Below are 19891 nucleotides of genomic sequence, written 5' to 3'. Positions count from 1 at the left end.
TATAATTTAGTCGAATGGAAATAGCAGGAAGTATGAAAAACAAACTGCTTTATTGAAAACATGACATAACAAAAGAAAAAAAAGGGTTAAAAAACACTGCAAAAAACTTCAAAATACAAAATTTAGCTAATAGGTGCAGAAACAGAGTAAAAAATCTGGAACATCAAAAAATACTCATCGTGGGAATGTGGCGTTAGGGACCAGAACATGTACAAAATGGACATCTGTGAAGAGCAACACTAGAGGACACACGTTCCCCCTACTGTGATTTTTATTACGGCAGCAAGACTGCAATATTGGTGAAATAGTAAAACAAGATGACAAAAACATTTATATATCTATTGTTTAGAAAGTTTTAACATGTAGTAAGCAAAAGACTGGTGTTCCATGAGCGAACCCAGACAAGAACTTAGTTTTGGGGGTAAATTGTGCAGAACCTGTTTATTACATAGAATGCTTCTATACTTTAGCTGTTCAGCAATTGTAGGACTACAGAGCCCAGCCAGCAGAGCCATGCAGAATCACATAAGCAAGGAAGTAGCTCTGCACTGAATGATAAACTGCTTCCTAAACCCACAGGAACTGTTATAGTAGGAGGGACAGACATCTCCACCACACCCAGGCCTGGAGAACAGTCCTCCCCAGCCAGCAGCCTCCCATATAACCAGTGTACAGCTGAGGAGGATCCTGTGCAGGGCCTGCCATCTGCTGAGGTGAGTCTGGGGGCCTGGCTGCTGAGGAGGGGCACTTCTGGGGCTCTGGCTGCTGAGGAGGGGCACTTCTGGGGCCTGGCTGCTGAGGAGGGGCACTTCTGGGGCCTGGCTGCTGAGGAGGGGCACTTCTGGGGCCTGGCTGCTGAGGAGGGGCACTTCTGGGGTCATAGATTGGTCTCTGGACTTGGAAACTTTGTTACATGTAACTTTTCTTCAAATACTTGGGCAGATGTAGCAGAGCTGAATGAGTCTTTTGACCTTCTTGTCTCTGAGCACAAGGAGTTGCACAATATCACTTTTGTTTCTGACAGACGTATAATTTTAATGTCATAGGAGTCAGTCTGTCATGTGTCTGTGGTGCGAAACTTCCCATCTGAGTAAGGTTCCCCTCCTAAATGATGTGGGTGTTATTTTCAAGGCTGTGGGTGAACTGGTTGTCCATATCTCTCTCACCTGAAGAGCGCAGGCTGGTGTCTTCCCCTCCTACTTTATTTTTTCTTTTTGCTATTGTAGGAATTTCTATACAGAGGGTATTGTTGTCAGGTGCTCCTGCTTATGAGGAAGGGGGGCTTGGATTAGTCTCATCTGGATCCTATTACCGTGCCCATTCCACCAGTGCAGCCTTTAGCCGTAAGCAATCAATTTACACTAACTAAAGTGCAATTTACTACCTGGAGGGACTGGCTATGGCCTCGGTTCCACTTGCATTTTGCACGGAGAAGTGCAATCTGATAAAACATTGGATTGCACCAGTGCAAAACCATGGGGCAGTGTCCATCTGCAATTGATTTCTCATGCCATATCGGCATGATAAATGAATCCCTGCATTTGGGAGTGAGTCTCTGTTCACACGCACCTATAAGAGTCTATGGCTGCATGTGACACATCACACTGCACTCGCATGTCATCCGACCGCAGTGTGATGTACACAGCCAGCGGAGGAGATGGGGAGAAAGTGTTCCCTCCCCTCCTTTTCCGCAGCTGTGATCCAATCGGATCAGTCGTATGACCCTTGGCTGACGCTTGCAGCAAAGAGTCATTGGCTTTCGCATCAGAAGCTTTGTGCAAGTGGAACCGAAGCTGTGGCTATTGGCCTTTAATATGCGCTTTTACGCAGCAGCGTGTCATTTTCTGTTGTGGAAGTGCACCTTTTTACTTTAGATTTAGATACCTGCTCTAGCATAAATCTGGCAATGGTTGCGTTATTGCAGGCGAGTATGTTTCACTCTTTAAACACTGCAGAGTTACAGAAAAATCATTGTTTTTCTCCACGGACAAGGCAACTCTGACTAAGGCTTCTTTCACACATCCGGTTTGAGCCGTGCGGCTCAATCCGGCTGTGAAACCTATGCAACGGATGCGGTGAAAACACCGCATCCTTTGCATAAGTTTTTTTATATGCGGCCTGTCCGGTTTTTGCCGCTTGCGGCATGCTACTGAGCATGCGCAGTGGCAAAAACCGCATGCGGCGGCCGGATGCAGTTTTTGCCGCCTCCGGCATCCATAAGGATGCATTGAGAAAAGCGCCGCATCGGCCGGATGCGGCGCAATGCGTTTTTTTTTTTTGCCGCACAAAAAAAGTGCCAGGCAACGTTCCATCCGGCCGCCGCATCGGCTAAATCTGCCGCATGCGGCAAAAACCGGACCGAACGCAAGGCCATGCGGCACAATCCGGCACTAATGAAAGTCTATGCAAAAAAAACGCAACCGGCGGCAAATCCGGTTGCGGTTTTTCTGCAAGGCGCCGGATTGTGCCACACAGGAAAAAACAGATGTGTGAAAGCAGCCTTAGCCAAGGCGGAACACTGGTAATTTCTTCCCTCAGAGTGACCGGTCTTGCCTCTGTTTAAAGGGGCCCTGTCACTAGGTTTTTCCCTTGTAAGCCGCGGCAACCACCAATGAGCTCTTATATACAGTATACTATAATCTTGTATCTAAGAGCCCAGGCCACTCTGTATAATGTAAAAAAACACTTCTTATACTCCCCTAGGGGGTGGTCCGTTAAGATGGGTGTCACTGCTCTCCATCTTGTGCTAGCATTGTCTTCCTGCCCAGCCCCGTGTATATGACGAGTTCTACGTCATCCACACAGAGACCTCCATTGTGCTCATGCGCACTTTCACCTGCTTGGCTGAGGGCAGATTAGAGTTTTGTAGTGTGCGGGCGGTCTTTGACCTTTCCTTGCGCCTGAACATTACAGTACTTTGCTCTGCCCTCAGCAGAGCAGATGAAAGTGCTCATGCAAAGGAGCACAATGGCGGCCTCTGTGTGGATGACGTAGGACACGTCATGCACACGAGGTTGGGCAGGAAGGCGATGATCGCACAAGATGTAAAACGCTCTGGACCAAGACCAGCGACATCCATCGGATCTGAACAGCAGGAAGAAACCTTGTGACCGGATCCCTTTAAGTAAAAACCTGTCAGTCTAGAGCAGTGTCGTTTTCACTTAAGTGTTCAATAACTGTTCTAAATCTGTAGGTTAAAGGCTATATACCCACGGGAGTTTGTACCTGCGACTATATCCGCAGGTGGAGCCGCAGGTTTCCCGCAGCAGCTCTTCGGAATCCGCAGTTATCCATTGCTGCGGTAAAACAGCGAAATAAGCTGCGGTAAACCTGCGGGCATTCATGCGGCTTACCTGCGGACGTCCCGGCCTCTATCTCCATAGTGTAGGGGCGGGATTTTCACAGGTAATTTCGCAGAAATAATTCACATGCAATTACGTGCGGCTGCGGGACATCCACAGCCACATGTATCCACAGCATGGACACCGCACTCCTTATGTCCCATAAGATAACTTGGGGAGTGTCTGTACTTACTGAAACATGCGGAGTTATCTGGAAAATCCAGAAAATACGTGAATTTTCCGCAGATAAATCCGCAGGTTTAAACTCCTGTGGGCACATAGCCAAACATTATGTATGTGTGTATGTATATGTATGTATGTGTATATATATATATATATATATATATATATATATATATATATATATATATATAATAATTATTTATTTTTTTTTTTTGTGTGGGACACAACTGATTTGTACAAGTTTCCATTTGTCAGTGTATGTGTGGTGCGACGACGTTGGTGTGTAAGCTCAGGACACATTCATAGACTGCATCTGTACAAGCTCCTATTCCTGTGTGTGTGGTATGGTTGTTGGTGTTTAAGCTCAGGACATGTTCGTAGACCAGATCTGTACATGTTCCTCTTCCTGAGTGGGTGTGTGGTGGGTCTGGTTGGTAAGACGTTGTTTGTATGTAAACTCAGGACATGTGTGTAGACTAGTTATGTATGAGTTACTATTCCTCAGTGTGTGAAAGGTTGGATGTTGTTGGTGTGTAATCTCTATTCCTCAATGTATGTGGTGGGTTTGGTTGGTAGGATATGTTGGTGTATAATCTCAGGACAAGTTTATAGACTTGATATGTACATGTTCCTATTCCCAGTGGGTGTGAGGTGGGTTTGGTTGGTAGGATATGTTGGTGTGTAATCTCAGGACAAGTTTATAGACTTGATATGTACATGTTCCTATTCCCAGTGGGTGTGAGGTGGGTTTGGTTGGTAGGATATGTTGGTGTGTAATCTCAGGACAAGTTTGTAGACTAGATATGTACATGTTCCTATTCCCAGTGGGTGTGAGGTGGGTCTGGTTGTTGTGTAAGCTCAGGACACATTCATAGACTAGATCTGTATGAGATCCTATTCCTCAGGTTAGGTGTGGCTCAGTGAAGTGTGTGGTGATGGCCTGAGGCGGCCGTACACGCAGCAGAGGGTGGGGATGGACTGTGAGAATAGGTTCCTAGCTCTGCTGTAACCCTGTACAGAGGAGTTATGTACAATGCCGCCTGTGTGCTCTGTAAATACTTAGTTGTGTCCTCATCAAACCGACCTGTAGTCCAGAGTATGAGGAGGACGTGTCCTGTCATTATTGGGCCTTTGCATTTTTGCTTATGCTAGATGTAAAACTGTTCTTCATGGCTGAAAATCTTCTCTAAATAGATTTTTCACATCTAAAATATTTAACCCTATCCTGGTTCTCTACGTAAAAATACAACAATCTACAATCCGCATCCTCTGCGTCAACACTGCCTCTCGTACGCTTGTAACGAGCAGCCAGGGGTGCCTCCGGCCTTGTAGTCGTGGCCATTGCTGTCAGGCTTACCCCAGGTTCCGCTGTTACTTCAATGTCAGGAGACGACATGGTGGGGCAGAGTGTGGTGGTGCAGTTGTCGGATGTCGTACAAACAGTCTCCAGGCAGGATGTCGTGAAAACAAGACATTTTTTATTGCACTCTCCTTCGCAATCCGGCAGTTGTAGATGACACTTTCTTGGAGCTGGGGGACAACCTGTCCTAACGTACCCTCCTGTGGGGATGTGCCCTGGTTAATCTACTTCGCCGGGCTCCCACTTCGGTTACACACACACCGGACCCACACCGGTAGCTTCACTCTCTGAGGTTCCGTTCACTCCCGTTCTCTCCGGCGCCCCCTATGGATTCAGCTCCCACACTCTGCCCCTTGCTGTTCACTCTCTCACGTCCCGGATCCAACTGCATCTCACACACACACGCTTTTCCCTCCCCCTGGTTTCTGCCGGCTCCTCCTTCACTGTGGTGACAGCCGTCCCACCCGGCCACTAGGGGGTGCCCTAACACAATACAAATAAAACATTTTTATTAATGACATTTCCGGTTAACTATGCTCCCTTTGTAGGGGGTATGTCCACCCACTACACGCTGCTGCTCTTGTCCTTTGACAGACTGAAGCGGTAACATCACGGCTACAGCACACGTGACCACTGCAGCCAGTCACTTAGTGGTTTTTGGTGATGCAGATAGCACCTTCCACTATAGCAAGCCAACAGGGTTTAAAAAAAAATAAACAATGTATAGATAGAAAATTCCCTTGAGCCCTTATCTCGTGCTGTCTGCATGTATGCCTTTAGGTTGGGTTTACAAAGCGATATTCATATGACCGAAAGTGCCGTTGAAAAGGCTCTTCAGGCAATCCTTGAACAAGGGCTTGCCATTTATGTGTATTATTTTGCCTGCACTTGATGCTCTTCGGCACAATTCGGACTATATTACTATTTATTTTTGCATCCAGGGAAAAGTAAACCTTCCTCATTAGCCTTCTGAGTCTGATTTTTAGCCTTCCTGGATCCATGAATATTTTGCAGGGTTAATATTTTTATTTTTTGTTAAGTGCTAAGGTCTCACATACAAAAATAAACCAAATTAGTGTCTTCCTTTTGCCATCTTAAACACCTAGTCCTTTAGGGTATGTGCACATGTTAAGTATTTTGGTTGCAGAAATTTCTATTTTTTTTTTTTTCCCCCAACAGTTTTCAATGAGGGAAAATCGATGAAAGAATTGACGTGCTGAAAAATAATCTTCAGCATCAAATCTGCAAAAAAAAAAAAAAATACTCATGTGCTCAATGTGACTCCCTGGCAAATCCAGGTAGTCACACATAGGCCCCCGCACAGGGTCGGCCTTAACCTGAATGGTGCCCTGTGCAAAACTGCCCTTTGGTGCCCCCCCCCCCCCTTCCCCACCCATTACTGTGTTTTTTTTTTTTTGTTTTTTTTTTGTTTGTTTTTTTTTTTAAACCCAGTGTCCCAGGAAACAAATGGGGACAGGAGATACCATCTTTTTTTTATATCCTAAGAAAACTGATCTCTTCAAATGTACACTAAATTACAAATTTGTGCTGGAGAATCCGGACCTCAAATCCACATTAGGGCTGCTTCTCACTTGCGAGTTTCTCGCAGCAAAGCAATGCGAGAAAATCTCGCATTGGAATCGGACACATGTTGGTGAATGATTCAGCTCGCATTTGTGATTATTTATTTTTTTTTCTCAGTCCAAATCGGACTGAGAAAAAAATCGCTGCTTTTTTGCGAGTTTCTACTGCGAGTCTCTCCAATGCAAGTCTATGGGAGCGTGTAAAAAAATCGTATGTCACAGGACGACACTCACACCATCCTAGTGACATCCGATTTTCTAAATACATTTCTCGCATGTTTCCTAAAACACTGGAAACGAGTGATGTCTCACAATGTCTGTCAATCACTATTCTGTCAGTCGGTCTCTCCCTCTCGGTCTCTATTCTCTGTCCCTCACTCTCTGTCCATGTCAGTCTATCCCCACCCCCCCTCTCTCTCATACTCACCGATCCCCGATCAGCAGCGCGGTGCTGCATGGCGTTCACACGGCTCCGGCGGCTTCTCCTCTTTTGAAAAAGCCGGCCGCTCATTATTCAATCTCGTATTCCCTGCTTTACCCGCCCACCGGCACCTATTATTGGTTGCAGTCAGACACGCCCCCACGCTGAGTGACAGCTGTCTCACTGCACCCAATCACAGCAGCCGGTGGGCGTGTCTATGCTGTGCAGTAAAATAAATCATTTAAAAAAATGGCGTGTGGTCCCCCCCCAATTTTAATACCAGCCAGATAAAGCCATACGGCTGAAGGCTGGTATTCTCAGGATGGGGAGCTCCACGTTATGGTGAGCCCCCCCCCCCCAGCCTAACAATATCAGCCAGCAGCCGCCCAGAATGGCCGCTTCTATTAGATGCGACTGTTATGGGGACTGTACCCGGCTCTTCCCGATTTGCCCTGGTGCGTTGGCAATCTGTGTAATAGGGAGTTAATCGCAGCCCATAGCTGCCACTAAATCCTAGATTAATCATTGCAGGCGTCTGAGACACCCCCAATGATTAACCTGTAAATTAAAGTTAATAAACACACACAGTGAAAAAATCCTTTATTTGAAATAATAAACAATAACAAAGACCCTCGTTCACCACTTAAGTACGCAAAAAACCCATCCTTGTCTGACGTAATCCACGGAGGTCCCGTGTCGCTTCCAGCTCTGCTACGTGAAGGTGACAGGAGCTGCAGAAGACACCGCCGCTCCTGTCAGCTCCACACAGCAACTGAGGTGAGTCGCGCGATCAGCTTTGCTGTCACTGAGGTTACTCGCGGACACCGCTGGATCCTCCAACAGTGACAGCAAGTCGCCCAGGTGACAGCAATGAAGTCACAGGTGAGTTGCGGTCACGGGGGGGAGGATCCAGCTGGCCGCGGGTAACCTGAGTGACAGCAGCGCTAATCGCGCTGCTCAATTCAGTCACTCAGGGGATTAGCGGTCACCGGTGAGTCCTTCACGGGTGACCGCTAATCAGGACGCGACACAGACAGAGCCGTGGCATGACAATGAAGTCGGGTGAAGTTCATTCTGATCGTGCGGCTCTGTCTGTGTCTGCTGTCATCTGCCATTCAGATCTGCTACATGGCTGGCTGTGGCTACTGACAGTGGCCATGTAGCAGAGCTGAATGGCAGATGACAGCTGCTGATAAAAAAAAAAAAAGGATCACACAAGCACTGCAATCATGAGAAAAATCTCAGGATCGCAGTGCAGTTGCATTGCACTCTGACCTAACGTGTACTAAAATCAGCAGAGTTTTTTTTTTTTCAGCCAACTCGGACCGATTATACTCGCATAGATGTGTTTCCAGCCTTAATGTCACCACGTCTGTCACTCGTGTTTTTTTTTTTTTTTGAGGTCTTCCGATTTCAACCATTTATGCCGTATCCATGGATATTACACCCCCACCCCAGCTCCGACTCCACCTCTCAAACCCTCCACACTTACCACCATTCTTTGAAAAATGTGTGTGTGTTATCTCTCTCCCCAAGTATTTCCCTTAGAAAATTAATAATACACCTCCTCTCTCCATAATATCTCCCCACAAACACTGCTCCTCAATATATCCCCTCCACACACTGCCCATTTGTACAATATCCCACACAGTGCTCCTCTGTGTAGCATCCTACACACATTCTGCCCCCTTTTATATATCCCCCACACACTGCATCTCTGTATAATATACACACATCCCTGTATAATATACACACACACACACACACACACACACACACACACAATGTCCCTCTGTGTAATATTCCTCATGTACGCTGCCCCTTTGTACACTATCCCCCACACAAGCTGCCCCTCTTTATTTACACACACACACACACACACACACACACACACACACACACACACACACACACACACACACACCACACACACACACACACACACACACACACACACACACACACACTATGATCCTCTGTATATCACCCAACACACATTGTCTCTCTGTATAATATCCTCCTGGTATATATGTCTACATCCTGGGCCCTTCCTAGTATGCTTGTCCCTATCCTGGTATATATGTCCAATCTGGGCACCTCCTGGTATGTATATCCTACTCCTGGGCACATTCTGGTATATATGTCCCCATCCTTGTTTCTGTCCCCTTCTTGGTATATATGTCCTCTTGGTATATATGTTCCCATCCTGGTTTATTTGTCCCTTCCCAGCAAATGTATATATATCTCCACATCCTAGGCTCCTCCTGATGTACATATATTCCCCTCCTGGGCACATTCTGGTATATGTCCCCATCCTTATTTTTGTCCCCTTCCCGGTATATATCTCCACCTTCTTGTGTATATGTGCCTTTCCTGGGTCTCTCCTCGTATATTTGTCTACCGCAAAAAGAAAAAAAACAAACATTTTACTCACCCTCCCCGGCTCCCACATCCTGCAGCGTCCTCTCTGAGCAGTGATGCATTTCAACTGGGTGTGCCCTCAGCACATCCAGCTAAAGCAAGGCAGGGGCTGCAGTAAGGGGGGCCCCCCCCCCTCGCCACCCGCGGCTGGAGTCAGCGCCACCCGCGGCTGGAGTCAGCGCCACCCGCGGCTGGAGTCAGCGCCACCCGCGGCTGGAGTCAGCGCCACCCGCGGCTGGAGTCAGCGCCACCCGCGGCTGGAGTCAGCGCCACCCGCGGCTGGAGTCAGCGCCACCCGAAAATCTTCAGCTCCTAGAACGCCTACTTCTCCCTGTCGGATGCCGCACGCTCACCAGCTCCGCGTTGCCCGCAGCACTGTGATGAGGTGCAGAGTGATGACCTCATCACATTGGACTGCGGGATGACGCGCCACCTTTCTGCTCTGCTCCATTCACCGTGCCTCCCCCACCACATGGCTAATTTGCATGCGATGCCCTAGAAGGACTTTGCATGCAAACCTTAGTCATGTGCAGATTGCAGTAGTGGCTGAAGCGACACTGCCGGGCCCCTCTGCTGCAGATGTGACTGGGGCTCGGTGAAGGTGGTGGGCCCGGCTGGCCAGCGCTACATAAAGCTAAGTAAGTAACCGGCGGCGGTTACAGTAAAAACGCTGTGCTGGGAAGGGAGGAGCCAGGAAATGTACAACTTCTTACCTCTCTGCTGCGCCTCCCCTGAAGCATGGCCGTCGGCGCCCTGTGCGACTGCACAAGTCGCACATGCCTAAAGCTGGCCATGCCCCCGCAGAACACCTTCCCTCACCTAGGTGACATACAGCCGACCTGGAACCCTAGTCACCCCCCCCCCCCTTAGGGCAAGACAGACACACCAGTGGGCGTGACCAGGCGGTTAGGGAATGGCCACCTAGGGTTCTAGACAGCCCGGGGCGGGGAAAACAAGCAGAGAGAAGTTTGTAGTTCAAGTGGAGAGGAGTGCGGGCTGGAGCTAGGTGTAGCTCCAGCAGAGGAAGTTCAAGTTGAACTGTGCCACGGTCGGGAGCCTTGGTACCTTGGCTAGGTGGCAAACGGTGGTCTCCGTCAGCAGGCGAAGGGAAGACGGCTTGGCAGATCCGAGGAGGACCGGAGAAGGGTTGGAGCCCGCCGGTACCGACACCAGGGACCCGACCGGGAAACCGTGCACAGAGGGGGTACTCTGGTAGCAGACAATCACCCACAGAGAGGGCTAGGGCAAGGGCCCATAGATCCCACGGGTCAGCGTCAGCGGGCACGGCTCCTTAGGCACACAGAAGCCGGGAGCGGACTCTTGAGTTCCAAACCAGGCAGCCCACAATACACGACAGTGCAGAGGAAAGGACAGCGACCACCAGCCCGGTGAGCGGACCAGAGTACAACCGTCCGCGGCGGCCGGCCACCAGCAGCACCTTGGTTTACCAAAAGACTCGTGTGATTCATTCAATTGTGAGTAACCAACTATCCCCTGGTCATCTGTGCGTGCAAGCCCCTGCCATCGCCATACCCTGCATAGAAACAGGGGCAACCATCCCTACCCACGGAGGGGTTAACATCCAGCTGCCATTATATCTTCCCCTGGTATCCCACAACAGCAGCAGTGGTGTTCCACTTCACCACACACCGTGGGTGGCGTCGCAGACATTCTACAATCATCCCGTACAAACACGCCCCTTTTATTCGGAGTGTCCGCGCGCCCCCCGGGTCCGGGAAACCCCTTGAGATGTACCGTAGGTCCCGGATCAGAGCAGCGCCGCTGCTGGCACAAGGGCAGCACACTCAACACTTCAGGATTCTCATTGACTTTGCTGGCATAAGGATTTGCTTGCAGTTTTGTAACAAAACCAAACAAGCCCTGGTTGTGGTTACATAGAGTCTGTGTGGCGCCCTGGACAAGCCAGGTCGTCACAGGTACTACACCAACACACCCCACACCCCGGCTAGGCACACCTAGGTCAAACACAAATCCTTGTTGCCTTCCTTCAAGGGCTGATGTCCACACCAGGGGGTGGGTCAGGCGGTTGGCCCCACCCACCAAGGAGTTCACAGTCCTGGAGGCGGAAAAAGGCAATGAGATCAGTTTTGGAGTTGGAAAAGGGAAGTGGTAGTAGAGGAGACTGACCGTGTCCGGGTGCGTGGCCCCGGCACATACAGCAAGGTTGGCAGACGGTGGTGACCGTCTGCAGGAGAGGGTGATTATAGTGAACCGTAAGGACCGGGGACGGGCGGTGGCCCGCCGGTACCGGATCGGGGAGTGAAGAGAAGCCAGCACCATTCGGCAGGGCCTACGGACCCCGACCAGGCTAGGAGTCGCCGTAAAACTGGTCAAATCCGTTAGCGAAGGGAAACCTCCGGGTTTCCCAGCAGTCAAGACCCGATTGAAGGCAACAGCTCACACCGTAAGGGGAAACAGTCACCGCCAAGGCTACAGTTCCCAGGGGCCAGAGCCTGCGGGCAAAAGGGGCTCCCTCAGCATCCATCCAAGCTGGGAGCGGGTTACCGGTGGGAAGCCACTGGAACCGTAAACACAACACACAGGTGCAGGGAAAGGCAGTCACCATCAACCTACCGGAGGAGAACAACCGCAGCCGCCTGTGGGACCCGTCCATCCAGCCGTTTGTTTGACCAGAGACTCCGTGTAAATTACTGGCTGAGTGAGTACCACCGTGCCGTGCGGCACAGCGCTGCCGCCGCGACCCTGCACCTCACCAGGCCCCGGGACAACCAACATCCAAGCTGCTCCCTGTCATCGCTCCCGGGATCCCCGTCCAGAGCAGCGGTGGTGTCACAACTTCACCACAAACGTGGGTGGCGTCACGGACAATATCCCCAAACCACACACACCACCCCCTTTCACTCACGGGCGAAGAACGCCGCTCGAGTCCCCGGATCCGGCCCACCGCTCGAGCCACCACCGAGCAGCAGCCGGACCGAGCAGTGGGTGAGCGCAGCGTCCCCTCCTCCGCCCGCGACATATGGAGCAAAAAAAGTTAAATACAGCAGGGCTCTTCATCAAGGAAAGCGGACAAGCCCCCCCACCACTACCACAGTTACGGTTGGCAAGTGTGGATGGGCTCTCACACAGATCTATGCTGCTGTTTGGTCCCTCGCCTTTCCAGCTGCATTGCACTGCAGCTCTCATACACATAACAGGTACCAGTATCACTCTGCGTGAGTGATGATGCTTCCAGTCACTGAGGGAGCCAGCTGCTGCAGAACAAACTGTGACCTGACGTGTATGTGTGATGCCCTGGACTAGCCAGGTAGTCAGACATGACACCACACACACCCCTTCCCCGAACAGGTGACAACAGTCAAACAGAAACCTTTTTGCCACCCCTCCAGGGTCTGATGTCCACACCAGGTGGGGCGGAGCTAGGGGGTTCGCCCCGCCCACTGAGGAGTTCACAGGTCTGGAGGCGGGAAAACAAAGACAGTTGAGTACAGTGGAGTCAAGTGAGTGGAGTGGAGAGGAGAGACACGCACCTGGGATCAGGCCTGCCACGGACTGTCTAGGTGTCTGGGTCGGAGCCCAGGCACCTCCAGCAAGGTCGGCAGACGGTGGTGGGCCGTCTGCAGAAGTTGGCGCACGGTCGGTGGAACCGTAGGACCGGGGTCGGGGCGGTGAGCCGCCGGTACCGAACCGGGAGCCGATTGGAGCCAAGCACCAGGCAGAGTACTCAGACCCCGACTAGGCTAGAAGCTGCCCTAATAGTCGAATTTACTGATTGCGGTCTGGACCTCCAGGGTTTATTCCCACCCAAGTCCAGACTAATGGCAAGGCCAACCATCCCGGATAAGTGCCACCGCCACAGGCAAGAGATCCAAAGGGCGAGCGCCTGCGGGCAAACGGGCTCCTACGGCCGCTTACACACCGGGGAGCGGATTACCAGTGTCCAGGCACCGGAGTCATTCACAACATAACACAGGTGCAGGGAGGACGACAGTCCCATCACCAAACCCGTCCAGGGAGAACACCGCAGCCGGCTGTGGGCCCCGTCCATCCTGCCGTTTGGTTTATCAAAGACTCCGTTTTCCTGTGTCAGAGTGAGTACACCATTGCCGTCAGGCACCGCACCGCGACCCTGCGCCCTGCACCCCTGCCTGCATCCCTCTCCGTACGGCCCCCCGGGACCATCGCCCCTGCCCACGGAGGGGGTTAACACCAAGCTGCATAACACTGTCACCGGGAGGCCTAGTCAACGGCAGCGGTGGTGTCCCATCCTACGATCACCACAACCCGTGGGTGGCGTCACGAACTTTACGAACAACCACCCCAAACCCCTGCGTGTATCGCCACTACATCCTTCCAGAGCGACGTTACCCCCCCCCCCCCCCACCCCCCGGTCCGGTGGCGCTCAAGCCACCGACACGCGAGCCCGGATCTGAGTGGTTCTCCCCCCTCCCCGTGGGGAAACACGATAGTTACAAACTAGTGTATAGATCCAAATGGCACCTTCTCTCTCTTTTGGTTGCTGCCCTTAGTATTTGTGCATTCCCTGTTGTGGTCAGCTAGGATTGTTTGTGTAAACTCTGGGAACATGTAATATTCCTTCTATAACTAAGCTGTAAGTGTAGGGTTGTTTCTGAGGCTTTCTTATATCATTACTCACAAGTAGAGACTTCATCAGGCAGCTTGAGTCTACTGCAGAAGTGTTGTATGAAGATTCCAGAAGAAGTAGTTTATTTTCCAGCTGCATTTTTGTATTATATACAGTAGGTAAGAGTATTCTGAACCAGGGCATGTAGATAAGAAGCAAAAGAAGAGGGCACTCACCGGGCTGCCGTATACAAAAAATCCATTTATTTCAGCATCAGGTAAATATAAAAACCGGTCGGCAGACCTGTTGAAGTGGTTGTTAAGCACAAAACGGTCGTCATCCGCTGTGCCGTGCAAACCCCCCCCCCCCTCTGCTGTTTTTATATTTTACCTGATGCTGATTGGTGCTCGGTGTTCCTTTTTCTTGGATTCTTCTGTTGCTGCATATAGATGATGGCTAACATACAATAACTGGGAAAGAAGGAGGGTCAACTGACATCAGCGCAGCTACAGGGAGAGTGTACACTGGCACTCAAGGAAGGGGACCCTAAGTTGTCCCTTTTTCCACAGGTACGCCTGATGGTGGCGAGGTCTGGACTTTCAGTGTGACCCGAACTCCTGAAAAGCCCTGGTCTAACACGCCCACACCCTCACCCAGGGAAGAGCTGGGACAGGAGACATATATCTCACAAATAGCAACAAACTGGAAATTAAAGCTCAAATTCTCACAGCAAACACACAGTGGAAAAGACAATACATGCTCAGAGAAAATAAAGTTCAGGGAGGAAATACAGCAAGGATATTTCCATCACACTCCAAATAGCATACAACAAATCACCAAAGCTGGATCAAATGCACAAGACTGGTGTTGCTGGAGCAAAGCTAGAGCTATCATCAGTGTGAGACACCAGGTTCCACCATCTTTTAAAGGGTGGAGGCAACTGTGATAGGTCTTCTATAACCTGTGCTCATGTGACGCCCTGGACCCCAGAGGTCACAGGTAACAGCACCCACCACACACCACCCCCCCCCCCCCCATCCCTTGTGAGGACACACCCGTCACCCGAAAGGGAGACCTGATGCCTCCCTCAGGGCCAGTAGGGCACACCAGGTGGGCATAGTCAGGCAGAAAGGCACGCCCACCGAGAGACTACTGCCCTGAGGCAGGAAATACAAAGAGATCGAGTTTAGTCAGGAGTCTAGTCAGAGAGTGACAGTGACAGAAGGTGTGAGGAGCAGAGCTGTCGGGACCCGGGTTGGAGCCTGGGATCCCCGTAACGTCAGGCAGGCAGACGGTGGTGACCGCCTGCAGGAGTACCAGTATAGCAACCGTAGGGATCGGGCCAGGGTTGGAGCCCGCCGGCCCTCAACCGGGGAGTCAACCGTTTACCGGAGCACCAGAAACCGGGTACTCCGACCCCGTCCTAGCTTAGAAGCCACTGAGTTAGGAAAATTCACTGATTGCAGTCTGGACCTCACGGGTTCATCCTCACCCAAAGTCCCGAAAGAAGGCAACAGCCCATCGATACCGGGTGAGAGCCACCGCCAAGGGCCGAACATCCGACGGGCCAGCACCTGCAGGTAACCAAGGGCTTTTCCGGCAGCTAAACACCGGGGAGCGGGCTACCACTGATCAGGCAGGGGAGCCAAAAACCAAAACAAGAGGTGCAAGGGAAAGGGGCCACCATCAGCCTCACAAGGGACACAAGCAGCCGGCTGCGGGACCGACCATACCCGAACTTTGGTTTACCAGTGACTGAGTGAGTGTGAATTAATAGTGAGTACACCAGTGCCATCCGAGCACGACATCGCACGGCGCCCCTGCACCCGACATCATCGCCCGTCCTGCCGGGCCCCCGGGACACACCGCCCCCTACCCACGGAGGGGCTAACATCCAGGCTGCGCCTTCAACACCGATCCTCGGGAGCCTCCATCACTCCAGCCCAGCGGTGGTGCCTCCCGTCACCACGACCCGTGGGTGGCGTCACGACCCGTCCAACGACAACGCGGCCCCCGGCTGCAGACCTCGTCCCACACCACCACCCCACTGCCTCCCCTTAACAGAGCGACGTGGCCCCCGGTCCGGAGGCGCTCGAGCCACTGACAACCCAAGCCCGGACCTCGAGCGGCTCGGCCCGGCCAGGGAGCAGCCGAGCCCCTCTCAGGGCGGTACACTCACAGCAGCAATTCAGACCAGCAGAAATTGACTCCTGCTAGACTGGACATCAGAGCAAAATCGGGCAGCGCCCTTCTCTGACTGAGCAACTTAAATGCACCAGGAGACGTGTGAGACTCTTGCAGTGTAAACAGTCTGAAGACACCAAGCCACCTGGTGACATAAGAGCAGAACACCGGCAAGACAGAGACAAAAGCTTCTGAAAGGCAAACCTTATTGAATAGCAACACAACAATACAATACCGTATTATTGTAAATTACTGTAATGTTCTGTCCCCACTTAAAGGTGATTGAAGGTGCGCAGTTGTGGGATGGCGTGAGAATCTTACCTTCGTTTTTCCTATGGGTGAGGCAGACATGACCAGAGCGCGCCAGAGTTAAACATGCACATCATGAGATGAAACAATGGTGGTTTATTTTCTCCAAAGGTTAAGGACATGCAGGAGTACAGTGGTCCAAGTACTTGGCATTGTGGTAATCTTGTGATGCTTGTTTCTGGAGCCACTAAGGTCCTTTTCCTGCACTGTTTTTAAGTAGAAATTACTTCCCAGTTTGAAATGTAGGAGTCCGCTCCTGGCTGGATGTGGCCTAAGGAGCCGTGCACGCAGACGCTGGCCCGTGGGATCTATGGGCCCTTGCGGTGACCTCTTATCCCTAATCGGTGGGCTGTTGTCTTCTATGAGGGACTTTGGGTGGGACAGGACCTCTAGTCCTGGCCTCAATCGGTTAATTAACCAGTTCCAATAGGTTCTGGTTCTGGCTTCAGGGTCTGAGTACCCCCCCTTTTATGCACGGTTTTCGGTCGGGTCCCCGGTGTAGGTACCGGTGGGCTACAACCCGGTCTCGGTCCACCTCGGTTCTGCGAGCCGTCTTCCCGTCTCCTGCTGATGGAGACCACTGTCTGACACCAGGGCTCCTACCCTGGTACCTGTCAGTCAGCTTCAGGCCTGACACACAGGCCTTAACCTCCACTCCACACTCCTCTGTCCTTGAACTCTAAAACTGATCTGTCTTACTTTTCCCGCCCTGGGCTGTCTGGAACCCCTGGGTGAGCGTGGTCCAACCACCTGGTCACGCCCACTGGTGTGCCTATCTGTCCCTAAGGGGGGGTGACTAGGGTTTACTGGTTGGCTGTGTGTTTCCTAATGAGGGAAGGTGTTATGTAGGGGCCTATTTGTGACTACCTGGTTTTGCCAGGGCGTCGCACATGTTTGCATTGGCGTTATTGTGATTTTTATTTTTCTTTTCACACAGATTGTTAATCTGTCAGTGTGTACAGATACGGTATCATTTTCTGCAGTCAGGTTCACTCCAAAACCCACCTGAAAATCGAAAACTATTTGTTTCAAAGAATTCTGGCGTAAAGTGCTTTGAAAAGTTTCAAAATTTTGGTGAATCTCAATTATGCAAAATTCGTGACTTTTTTGCATATTCACTCCAAGTTTCTACCAACTACACCAAAATGGGTGGCGTTTGAGCAAGGCGTGGTGCCACAGCTCTTCTAATTTATGAGCTGTGGCATTAAGCCAGAATTCTTGCTCCAGTCAGAGACTGGTGACAGATATAATATACAGTGTTGTTTTTTTTTTGTTTTCTTTTCGCTGTGCACTGCTCATCAAATACTCCTGAGTAATGAAGATACACGTATTAATGAATCCGGGGTATCTGACGTCACCATGCTTCCTCACAAGACCAGTGGGAGCATGGTTTTGATGAATCTGAGCCTAAGTGTTTAAAGAAGTGAAGTGACTATTCTTCAGGTCTCTTCTGAAGACACATTATACTTTACAAGTCAATGGGAAGGCTCAAAATATGCCAGTCTTTTTGAACATCTTACCTGTGTTTTTGCTTAAATAGCAGTGGTTTCTTCATTAGTTGAATAGTTGTTTTTTTTTTTTTTTTTTTTGTTTAAAAAAACACACAAAAAAACCATCAGTGCTCATGAAATGACCACAACAGTCACTTCTGTATCAAAAATGCCAGAATACACCAGAACCAAATGGGAAAACCTTTTTATAAAGGGTGAGAAAGTAGTAGCAGTAATATAGATTTTCTTTTTTTCTTTAACAGTCTCATAAGAGACATAACTTTTAATGCTCTGGGCCTTATTGCAAAATCTGAGAATCCAGCCATGGGGAAAGCTAAACCCTTGGACTGTTTACCCTGGGGCTGGATGCACAGCTGCACTGTTCAGTATTTGAGATCAGACACAGGACTGTTGTGAATGTCAGTTATGCTTTTGCTGCTGTGAGGCTCCCTCTTGTGGCCAGGAATGGTTTGGACAGAGACCAGGTGTGCTGGAGCAATGGGCGTTTCCATTGGTAACTCTCTGCCTATTTAAACCTTGGTCTGCTAGCAGGCTGAGCCGGTTGTCATTTGTTCTTCAGTTTACCAGCCTTCTCATCTTGCTCCAGACCACATCTACCCCAGATAAGTGCTTTGTTCTTTCTTATGTTGTTTGTTCTTATCTGGGTTTGTCATTTACTGTGGTTGTTTTCAGTTCAATTTGCATGCAGGAATCTTCCCTCTCTGTTGCTTAGCTGGGAAGCTCCCTGCAGCTATGTTTGGAATATTGCTCCTATAAGTCCATGTGTTGCTTCTTGCATTGTAATTGTTCCTGCTTTCTAGTCATTGGTTTGACAAGAGCGCCTGATATAGGACGGAGTCAGATCGTGTGATCGGAGGACCTTTTTGTACTATCAGGTATTTGGATTTTTGTAGAGTTTTTCTCTGGCCACAATCAGCCCTTTCCTATTTAGTCAATGGGCCTCACCTATCATCCATTTGTGTATTGTGTTTCATATATCACAGTAGTTTTTGAATGTGGGTGGCTTGCTACTCTTTTGCTATCTATTTTCTGAGGCAGAGATACAGGTAAAATATATATCTTTGTACCGTTATACCATGCCTGATGAAGAGACCTGAGTAGTCTGGAAAGCTTGCTATTATTACTATCTTTTCAGTTAGCCATTAAAAGGTATCAACCACTGAGGACTCAGATCTTTTAAACCAATTTTTTTTTTTTTTTTTTGTGAGGCAGAGCTATTCATCTTTCCTTCCTTCAGGATAGTTAGTTCTCCGGCTGGGTTCACGGTGCATAGGATGTTAGTTCACCCTCAGCTACTTCTAGTATTGATGGTTAGTAAGGAGATGGCCAGATTAGTTGCCAATGCTCTTGTCACTTTTTTTGCCATGATCTATTGTGATCTTCCATGGTTCCGGATCATAACACAGGACCTTTCACCAATTTTAGTATTTTAAATTGCCACATCATGGAATGGTGAATGCAGAGATTAACTAAGAAAATTCTATATATATATATTTTTTTTTTTTTTTTCTGTTGCAGAGATATTTGCTTGCGTTAGGACAAGGGAGCATTAGCAGAAGGTTGTATCTGGGGGTGTGTACCTATTCCCCTGCATGAGATTGCTCAATTATAAGCAGATTCAAGTAGGGAACGGGGAAAGCACACGCCCCTAGAGAAGCTTAAAAGAGGCTTTGTGAGACATGTATGGCACTCAGCCCTGCTCTCCTCCCTCTGCACATGCTGTATGTCATTGCAAACAGCTCTTGCACCTTTCATCACGGAGCAAAGTGTGTACAGAGCTGACAGTAGCCTGAGAGACTGTAAAAATTGTTTGTAATAACATAGGGCTACTCAGTAGGTACAGAGATCATGGAGTAGAATATGACTGTACAAGTCTCATAGGAGAAAACCTGCTCTAAGCTTCTTAGTTTTCTTTTCCTATGCACAATACCTCCTGCTTATGATTGTACGAATTCATAAAAAGTGGTAATGGAGGGGGTGAAGCGTTATTACCCCCAGAGACAAATCTCTT

General features: G+C 49.9%; 1 protein-coding gene across 2 annotated transcripts in view; it reads left to right on the top strand.

Moving 5' to 3' along the window:
- The first annotated feature begins 610 nt into the window (after nucleotides 1-610).
- The window catches only part of ANXA4 (annexin A4), a 132511-nt gene continuing 113230 nt past the window's right edge, over nucleotides 611-19891 (top strand). The window contains exon 1 of one of the 2 annotated variants that reach the window (XM_075346161.1): nucleotides 611-713. The gene's annotated coding sequence lies outside the window, so the exon portion shown is untranslated. Of the gene's footprint in view, nucleotides 714-1322; nucleotides 1344-19891 lie in introns of those variants that run through there. The other variant, XM_075346162.1, reaches the window with a different exon arrangement.

This window comes from Anomaloglossus baeobatrachus, chromosome 4 (assembly GCF_048569485.1).
Source record: "Anomaloglossus baeobatrachus isolate aAnoBae1 chromosome 4, aAnoBae1.hap1, whole genome shotgun sequence".
Taxonomy (NCBI): Eukaryota; Metazoa; Chordata; class Amphibia; order Anura; family Aromobatidae; genus Anomaloglossus; species Anomaloglossus baeobatrachus.
This window is presented reverse-complemented; position numbering and strand designations above follow the sequence as displayed.